At 44.1% G+C, this 9,939-nt stretch overlaps 1 pseudogene; it reads left to right on the top strand.

The window, feature by feature from the left end:
* The first annotated feature begins 6 nt into the window (after window positions 1-6).
* LOC117562798 lies at window positions 7-9,223 on the top strand (annotated as a pseudogene).
* Window positions 9,224-9,939: the final 716 nt, after the last annotated feature.

The raw sequence follows: 9,939 nt of genomic DNA, 5'->3' as shown, positions 1-9,939 counted from the left end.
GTCAATGATCTCAGGACTGGAAATGGAAAGCTGCCCCTCTGGTACGAGCCATCAGAGACACGCCATGGAGCTGGCAACGCGGAAACGTCGGAAAGAGAAACGGGAAGAGGAAGATCTGTCGGGACAATACGAGGGACGGGATGAATGTGAGGAGATGTTTGACTCAAGTAAAGACTACGATGTTAAACAAGCTGTGGCTGGCATTATGGCGTTAGGACATCCGCAGTTTGACGTATCAGTGAGTCCGGAAATGTCTGGTCGTAAAACTTTAGGGAATGTCATATCTGTTATCCAGCACACCAACTCCATAAACAGGCCTCACTGAACAGTAGCACGCGCTGAGACAGGAAGGATTTCCTTCAAGCGATGGAGTCGAGTGAGTCGTTGGAGAGGAGCGATCAGTCGTTTCAAATCCCCAAATTGGTGCGGCAACCCAGCATACAAGTCCCAGAGATCAGGGTGACGGTGGAGCCCGACAGCCCAGAAAAAGCTCCCGAGGTGAAGGTGAAGAGCCGGAGAAGGAGGAGTTTCAGTGGCCTCAGAGGAGTGAAACCTTAGCACAATTCCCTCCTACCGAAACTCCCCCCGAAGAAAAGAAGAGGCTCCGCTTGGCCGACATCGAGCACTCCTCCGGGGAATCTAGTTTTGAGTCGGCGTGTACAAGTCTCTCCCGAAGTCCAAGCCAAGACAGCAACTTATCTTATTGCTCCACCTTTTCCTTCGACAGGGAGGAGGTTTTGAAGTCGCCCGCCCGACAAGATGAGTTTGGAAAACCGTTGGAGCTTCTGGCGGTGCCGGGGAAGCGTTCATAACTTATCGCTACTCAACCAGAGACAACAACACGAAATGAGGCGATCGTCTTCAGAACAAGCGCCTTGTAACTTACGCAAGGAATACAGAGGCTCGTAGCATATCGTTCGATTACGGTAGCCTTACGCAAACTTCTAAACTTAGACACGTGGATTCGAGGGAGAGAATGAGGGGGGATTTGGTGAGGCAGGAATCGTTGAATATGGAAACTGAAGTGGGGCAGCAAGGGTTTCACCTCAAAACACTTCGCCATTCTTCTCCACCGGGAACACATTTCCCCAGCTGTCCCATCCGAGCCTCTTAGTTCCCGTGAGATTACAAACTCACGTGCCATCGTACGGCAGCATCCGTACACGTCAGTACACAGATTTTTGACAATCAGTACGAAAGCGCCCGCCTCTCAACTCAGATCTCTGGTGTTTCCAGACAGACGTCGACGGAAGCTCTCGATTTGTCGTCAGCTAAACTGAAAACGGGCATTCCTCTTTCTCCTGACGTCCAGAACCATTTCCATCACACCACGCCTCCAGTGGTGGCGCCAACAAACGATGGATTTCGCCCGCCAGCAGCCTGGATCTTTTCATGGAGGTGAAGCAGCAGAAACGGGTGAAAGAGGAGCGGATGTTCGGCAGATCGTGGAGGAACTGAGCGCCGTGGAGCTAGGGAAATGTTACCTGAGCGAAGAGAAGGGGCGAGCGTCAACACCACAGGTTATCACACGACTCCAATCCACGATGGAAAGCAGCTCGCCTCCATACGGGAAAGAAATTGGTGTTGAGAAGCGAGTGACCAATCAAGATGTTTTGATCTCCGAGCATTCGAGATCATTTCCGAGTCTTCGCACGACGACGGGGGTAAGCTGGTGTTTCCTGAACCACACAAAGGCCGAACTACTCGCCACAGCGACGCCCCGTTTCCTCCGTTTACGCCTCGGGGGCGTCAGTAGCCACAACCCAAACCCTTTGGATTTGAACACAAGCGCCGCCTTGGCTCTGCTGAGATCCAAACAGAAAGGAGGCTCTGTTATCTATAGCAAGGCAGCCATTGGTCAACCAGGTGCAGGGAAGTTGGTGTCGTCGCTCCTCATGTGGAGGCAAACCGTGGAGCAGGTGAGGAGATATCCTAAATACCTTTTTATTTCACACTGGTCCATTTTGCATACAAGTCTTCTTTCAGACCTGTAGTCCCTCAGGGATTTGAAATGTAGAATGCTTTTTACCCAACAATTGTCAAACTCTTAAGCTACAGATATGAGCTTTAATTCATTACGGCAATGTGTTGCATTAGATATTGGTTGTTAACATTGAGATATACTGACAATAGCTGCAATTAGTTGCAAATAAACCAGGTACATTTTTGAAAAACACAAACATATTACATCCAAAACCCTCATTGTGTAATTAGTGTTACTTTTCAATGTATTACTATTGAATTTTCGAGATGCAATTATTACTTATATTCATAACAAAACAAAATGCAGAATATCTTTGGACATTTATGCACATCCACATGGGCTTTGAGGACCTGAGATACACATTTTAAACAGTTTCTTTTATACCATAATCGACTTGAATATAATCTGCAATATTGACCCTAAAATCATAGTCTTTCAGAGAGTACATAAATGAGGTAGTTTAATTTAATTGAGGTTTCCTATAGAGTTTCCCCCTTCAGCATTATCCATGTTTGCCAAACATTTCGTGTAGCGCCATGTTTGACATTCAATATTGTCAGCATCGTGTTACGCCGTCGATACGGTGTCCGCTTTAAAATGGATGTTAACAAAATGTTTGTTCATCCGATTCAGCTGCAGAGGAAACCGGAGCCCCGAGAGAACGACGCCGCTTACGGGAAGAAGGGGAAAGAAATCAGAGTGAAATCTGCCAAAGACGAGTGGAAAGAGCGGGAGGCCGTTCAGACGCTGCCAACTCGAATCAAGATCTTTGAGGGGGGGTCAGTGAAGATATCAGCTATCATAACACTCTGCTGACAGCACAGCGCTATTTAGGGACAGGGGGAAGTACTCAGATGGGGGGGGGGGGGGGGGGGGGGGGGAGTACTCAGATATAGTACTACAGTGCAAGGAGAAGTACTCAGATCTTGAGTAAAAGTAGAAGTACTCAGATCTTGTACTCGAGTAAAAGTAGAAGTACTCAGATCTTGTACTTGAGTAAAAGTAGAAGTACTCAGATCTTGTACTCGAGTAAAAGTAGAAGTACTCAGATCTTGTACTTGAGTAAAAGTAGAAGTACTCAGATCTTGTACTTGAGTAAAAGTAGAAGTACTCAGATGTTGTACTTGAGTAAAAGTAGAAGTACTCAGATCTTGTACTCGAGTAAAAGTAGAAGTACTCAGATCTTGTACTCGAGTAAAAGTAGAAGTACTCAGATGTTGTACTTGAGTAAAAGTAGAAGTACTCAGATCTTGTACTTGAGTAAAAGTAGAAGTACTCAGATGTTGTACTTGAGTAAAAGTAGAAGTACTCAGATCTTGTATTTGAGTAAAAGTAGAAGTACTCAGATCTTGTACTTGAGTAAATGTAGAAGTACTCAGATCTTGTACTTGAGTAAAAGTAGAAGTACTCAGATCTTGTACTTGAGTAAAAGTACTCAGATCTTGTACTTGAGTTAAAGTAAAAGTACTCAGATATTGTACTTGAGTAAAAGTAGAAGTACTCAGATCTTGTACTTGAGTAAAAGTAGAAGTACTCAGATCTTGTACTTGAGTAAAAGTACTCAGATCTTGTACTTGAGTAAAAGTAGAAGTACTCAGGTCTTGTACTTGAGTAAAAGTAGAAGTACTCAGGTCTTGTACTTGAGTAAAAGTAGAAGTACTCAAGTCTTGTACTTGAGTAAAAGTAGAAGTACTCAGGTCTTGTACTAGAGTAAAAGTAGAAGTACTCAGATCTTGTACTTGAGTAAAAGTAGAAATACCAGAGTGTAGGAATACTCTGTTACAGTAAAAGTCCTGTATTCAAAATGTCCCTCAAGTGAAAGTATAAAAGTATTCTCATCAACATATAGTGAAAGTAGAGACAGTAAAAGTAGTCGTTGTTTGATTGGTCCATTTCAGAATAATATATATGATATGTTTTATAATGATTGATCATGAAAGTGTTCTCAGAGCTGGTGAAGGTGCAGCTAGTTTGAAGTACTTTGTATACTGCAGGGTAGCTGGTGGATTTACTCCAGGTGGAACTAAAGTCTGAAACTGTTTCTGTGTTCCAGGTATAAGTCCAATGAGGAGTATGTGTATGTGCGAGGTCGCGGTCGGGGGAAATATATCTGCGAGGAGTGTGGGATCCGCTGCAAGAAGCCGAGCATGTTGAAGAAACACATCCGAACTCACACAGACGTCCGGCCGTACGTCTGCAGGGTCTGCAACTTCGCCTTCAAGACTAAAGGTACACACACACTGTTAGAAAAATCTCCCTGGTCTCCGGCTTGAGCTTGAATCTCTGGATCCATGTGTCTGTGATCCTCTCCAGAATGGAAGGAGTCATCACATACAGAGCATCAACTAGTTCCTGAACAGTGTCCTTCACATGCTGATATCCAAGAGAGGGAGTTACACAGTCACAAGATGGAGGAACAGAAAGCAGTATTCAATGTTTACTTCAGATTAGCTCCACGTCAGAAATGAGCATGCTTGATGTCTCTCTCCATAGAGGCTGAATCATCATGTTAATCACATAGCTATCATCTGCCTCAAGCAGTCCTGATGCTCTTCTAGGTAATCACACATCCTGTCATGTTCACAGCTACAGTTGATACCTTTGTTATCATCTTACTCTCATGTTGGAAGAGGACATTCAGGACTTTACCAACATGTTGAGAAGAAACTGCCTTTTCAAAAAACCACCCATACGAAAACATTCCAAACTTCATTGCATCTCAACAGAAGGTGTTCTTCTGTGGAATAACTGAAATGATGAGCTGAAATACTGTGAAACTTTATCTAAACTAAAACTATTATTTAGAAACCAAATCCTGAATGGTTCTGAGCAGGACCGGTGAACTCTGTGAACTTTCTGTCGTTTAAAAGTTATTTCTTTTTGGGTTTTATTGTACAAAGAAATGATATTTATTTGTACTGACTTCATGGATCACGGTTTTGCTTTTTTTAGCCCATACCAAAATATGAAATACACAGTATTTATATCCAGTTTGTTTATCTAGAAACTAACTGATACACATCTATTCATTTTAATTAGGAAGGAGGTACATGTCAGAGAAACAGTAATTCCACAAAAACAAGTTAGCATATAGAAACACTAGTTGTTCTAGTGGAAGCACTACGGTGCAAAATCTGAGCTTTTTTATCCACTTATTTATATTATTTTTTGCCGACCTTTCTAATTTGGACTCTCTTAAAACGGATCAGCTTTCTTTCATAAAAGGACAACTATTTTGGCTACATCAAATACGTGTTCAAATCAAATCTGTTTCTCATCCTTAGTGATTTTGTTTTACAGGAAACCTGACTAAACATATGAAGTCGAAGGCGCACATGAAGAAATGTCTTGAGCTGGGAGTGTCGGTGACGATGGACGATACGGAGATACAGGAACACGGTATATCATATTCAATTGACTCTTCTTGCACTATTTAATCAGTTTTATTTGTTCTATGTCCTTTATATATTCATGTTGCTCTGTTGAAGGAGTCTGTGACTTCCGTTGTTCATTGCCATATCTCCACTGTAGCTAATGTGCACATGACAATAAAGCCTTCAATCTTGACGTACCGACTTATATAGACTTATCTGATGTTCATTTAATGGTTTAGTGGTTATGGCTTCAGTGAGTGCAGGAATGAGTCCTACAACCGAGGAAGATAAGATAGGAAGTACTTTATTGATCCCAGTTTGGGACATGTTTGTGTTGCAGCATAAATGACAAGGCATTCTACAATACAAATTAAAAAGACAGCATTTCAGCTCAAACTAAACTGCTGTCTCTCTTTTGAAGTGGACGAATCAAAGACATCGGTCACCACCAAACACCAGTTCTCAGACGCCGATGATTCGGACGGTATGGACGAAGATGAGATCGACGAAGAGGACGAAGAGGACGAGGATTACGACGGCGATTCGACTCCGAAACTGCGTTCAAGGAGCACGAGTCCTCAATCGTGTGGTGTCACGTCTTTATCCGTCACCTCCACCATCCACGGATACTCGAAGTCTACGGACGAAGACTCGTTGACGATGCTTTCTCCGGATCAAACCAGCTTCCTGTTCGACCCGTACACTTCCTGTCTGCTGTCTCCAGGATGGGAGTCTCCGATCAGAGAACCGTCTCCATCTCGTCTTCGATATCCGTCCCCGATGAGGGAACTTTCCCCGAGAGGACGGTCTTCCCCTCGTTGGGATTCCTCTCCGTTGAGGCCCAGTTCTCCCAGTTTCTCCCCCGTTCAGAGGCCCCTCTCCCCCGGGGAGGCGTCGGCCAGAGGGAGGCAGAGGGTTGTGCTCAGAGCGGTTTCTCCACGCAGAGGATCGCATCAACATCAACATCAATACAAGGGGGAGAAGAGCCGAGCGCAGGCCATCAAGATGGAGATGGAGAAAGGACACTTTGAAATGGAGACGGTAAGGAAGTTCTACAACCCCGAGTTATAGGGTTAGGAATCTATGCTCAAACATAAACAAAGGAAAGTAGAGTAGAGATTGGAGTAGAGAGATGCACCTCAACACTTCAGGTCCCGTTTCTTATCCGAAACGCCAATGAGCAAATTCCCAAAACATGTGAAACCGTTCCACATTGCAGATTGTCAAGATCAATATTTTTGTTTTTAATTGTTTCGGCACATAGCCTTCCTTAGTGAGATTTAAGCTGATCCCGACTTTGATATATGGGATGTGCCATTTCAAACCCACGAAGAGTCTTTGAAATGGAGATGATCGATCATGAATTGATAAACCTCTGAAAATATGGGTCAGATTTGGACAATCTTTGGTGGGAAGTGTGGCCCTGGCAAAGAAACCATTGATAATGTTTTGGAAAAGGAAGTTGGTGCTACACCTAAAGTCCCAGAAGCATTTCCCCAAAAATGGTGAAAGGTAACACATTGCAGATTCCCAAGTCAAATATGTTCTTGTTTATTTCCTTGTTTTGGGGCGGAGACTTAATGAGTGTTTTAAACGAGCCCTGACTTGGAAATACCTTTCCATGTTTTGTTGGGACTGTTTCTTTACAGATTCAGAACTACACTAACCTTTGAAATGAAAATGATAGGTTTGGGAGGTTCGGCACCTAATAGGGTTTAGATTTGGATGATAGTGGTGGGAAGTTTTGGCCTTTGGCAAAGAAAAGAAGTTGAAACTCACCAATTTGACTCCCGGCCTGAAGCTAAACCAAAAGTCTGGTTAAGCATTTTACCCCAAAATGGTGGAAAGGTAACACATTGCAGATTCCCAAGTCAAATATGTCCTTGTTTATTTCCTTGTTTTGGGACAGAACATCTGGGACAGGCGACGCTTCCACGTTTTGTTGGGACTGTTTCTTTACAGATTCAGAACTACGATAGCCTTTGAAATGAAAATGATAGGTTTGGGAGGTTCGGCACCTAATAGGGTTTAGATTTGGTTGATATTGGTGGGAAGTTTCGGCCTTTGGCAAATAAACAAGTTATCATCAGAGATGCTAGACCCCCCAGACCCCTAGACTTAGACATTTGGGATATGCTTTACTAAATGCTGTGTCAAAAACACTTTTGTCGCAACCCTAATAAAGGAACTCTGACTGTCTTTTGTTTCCAGGATCAGAGGAGCAGCTTGTCGCCCCCCAAAAACCTCCTCAGCCACCTTCCCCTTCACTCCCAGCATTCAACCCGCTCGCTTCTCCCATTGGTTCCCATTGGAGGACACCAGATGTTACCCTCCACCTCCACACCTCCACCTTCCTCCAGCCCTGACGCCCCCTTCTCCTCGGCCCCGACGACCCCCAGCAGCGAGGGGTCGTTCCTGGGCATCGAATCTGCAGTGGAAGACGCTGGAGGAGAAAATAACCCGGGGAAAAACCCAGAACAGGAAGTACAAACTTGCCTAAACGCCATCGCCTCGCTGAAGATCACCACAGAGGAACCTCACTGAGAAACTCATCTCACTCTTAACTTGAACCCCCTCAGAGGATCTTTATAAACGCCCTCTGGTGTTGCACATCGCTCCGTTTGACGAGGAGATTGAAACAGAAGAAGGAGAACTTGAAAAGGTGCCGAAGGAGAACCGGAGAATCATTGCTGGGTGCAGGTGCAATACGGAAAGATATTATGCTAATATGCCTTTGTCTGACATAGTAGTTTGCATACAATTGCACATAAATTATATTTATGGATCTGTACGATACTTATACTCCTTCTTAGATGCATACGAATATTTGACTGTATGTGTACTTTGAGAATAGACTGTTGTTTAATGTAATCATATCGAGGTGTGATGCAGTAGTGCAGTAACCGAACACTATTTATATAAGGGGAAATGTGTGTATTATGAAACAGTCTGACCAAATTTGAAGTAGACGCTTTTCTCGTGCGGTTTGGTGCTCCGGAAGCGGCGGCGAGGGTCTGTGCCTTTACTTTGCTTTTCATCTTTTATTTATTTATTATGGGAAGAAAGCTCTTTGTTTCTCGTGCCGTCGATCCGGCTGCAGCTTCATTTATTGTGAAACAATCTTAAAAAAAAAAAGGAAAAACAGAAAAGTTTCCTTTGTTGCATTTTTCTAAATGTCGTGGTTTTTATCTTGGTAAAAAAAATGCATGGAATTTAATATTGCACAAAAATAGATAAGATGTAAGATGTATTTATATATTAGAACGTGAGCACTTATTGAGATATTTGACTACTATTTATATGGTATATCTGTACTTATGCAGCCGTTTGAGCCACGTCTTTGCTTTGGTTACGTTTCTCTCACAAGACCAGAAGCGTTTCATGACGATGCACTTTCATGCTTTCATCCTGAAAATAAGGGAGTTTTTATTTGTGTTAATTTTTTAGAAACATTCCAGTTTTTTTCTCATTTTGTGAAACTTGTTGCACAAAAATTCAAGGGGCTATGATGATCAGTGTCTGTTGTCTTGCATTTAACTGCAGAAATCACTTTACTGTAATACGTTAGTGCTGACCCGGCACCAGATGCATTACTCTGTACATAAAAGGTGTATTTCTATGATTTCAAGTATTTTTGCAGTGTTGAAACTTTTTATGTGGATGTTTATCTCTTTGAGAGGTTAAATGTACGGTGGCCCACAGGTGCAAACACTTTACAATGACCCAGATATAAAAACCCAAAGGTTCCACATGAAGAAACATCTTCAGCAACTTCACAACACATGCAGCGTTTAGAGAACATTCAGCAGCTTGAGGAGACATGCAGCGTTTACTAAAAGCTGCAGGAACCAAACGCTCAAGAAGCTCAAACACAACGGAGACCAGGGGACACTAACCCCCTAATCGCACCAGGAGCGTCTGCGCTGCGGCTGCGCCGCGCTGCGACGCGCTGCGACGCGCTGCGACGCGCTGCGACGCGCTGCGACGCGCTGCGACGCGCTGCGACCTCCTCCTGTGTTCTAACCCACCAGGCGCGTTTCAAAACGTTGCGGAAGCGGAGCGTCGTGTGTGCAGCCTCGCAGTTGTTGGATGAACATTCCACTTCCTGCCTGCGCCGCGCTGCGCCGCGTCAAAAATAGGATTCATCCTATATTTTAGAAATTCCTTGCGGCGAGGAGCTTCTGGGACGCTTCGAGCCGCGGCGCAGCGTGTCTGGTGGAATAGCACCCATTGACTAGAGTGGCCGCGATCGCTAAAAACGCCGCAGCCGCAGCGCAGACGCTCCTGGTGGGATTAGGGGGTAAAGAGTGATGCACACAGCTGGGAGACCAGGGGACACTAAAGAGTGACGCACACAGCTGGAGACCAGGGGACACTAAAGAGTGACGCACACAGCTGGGAGACAAGGGGACACTAAAGAGTGACACACACAGCTGAGAGACAAAAAAAAATCCCCTGGTGTCCAGCTGTGTGCGTCACTCTTTAGTGTCCCATTACATTACATTACATTACATCGCATTTAGCTGACGCTTTTATCCAAAGCGACTTACAATAAGTACATTCGACCAGGAAGACACAACC

This window comes from Gymnodraco acuticeps, unplaced genomic scaffold (genome assembly GCF_902827175.1).
Source record: "Gymnodraco acuticeps unplaced genomic scaffold, fGymAcu1.1, whole genome shotgun sequence".
NCBI classification, from domain to species: domain Eukaryota; kingdom Metazoa; phylum Chordata; class Actinopteri; order Perciformes; family Bathydraconidae; genus Gymnodraco; species Gymnodraco acuticeps.
This window is presented reverse-complemented; position numbering and strand designations above follow the sequence as displayed.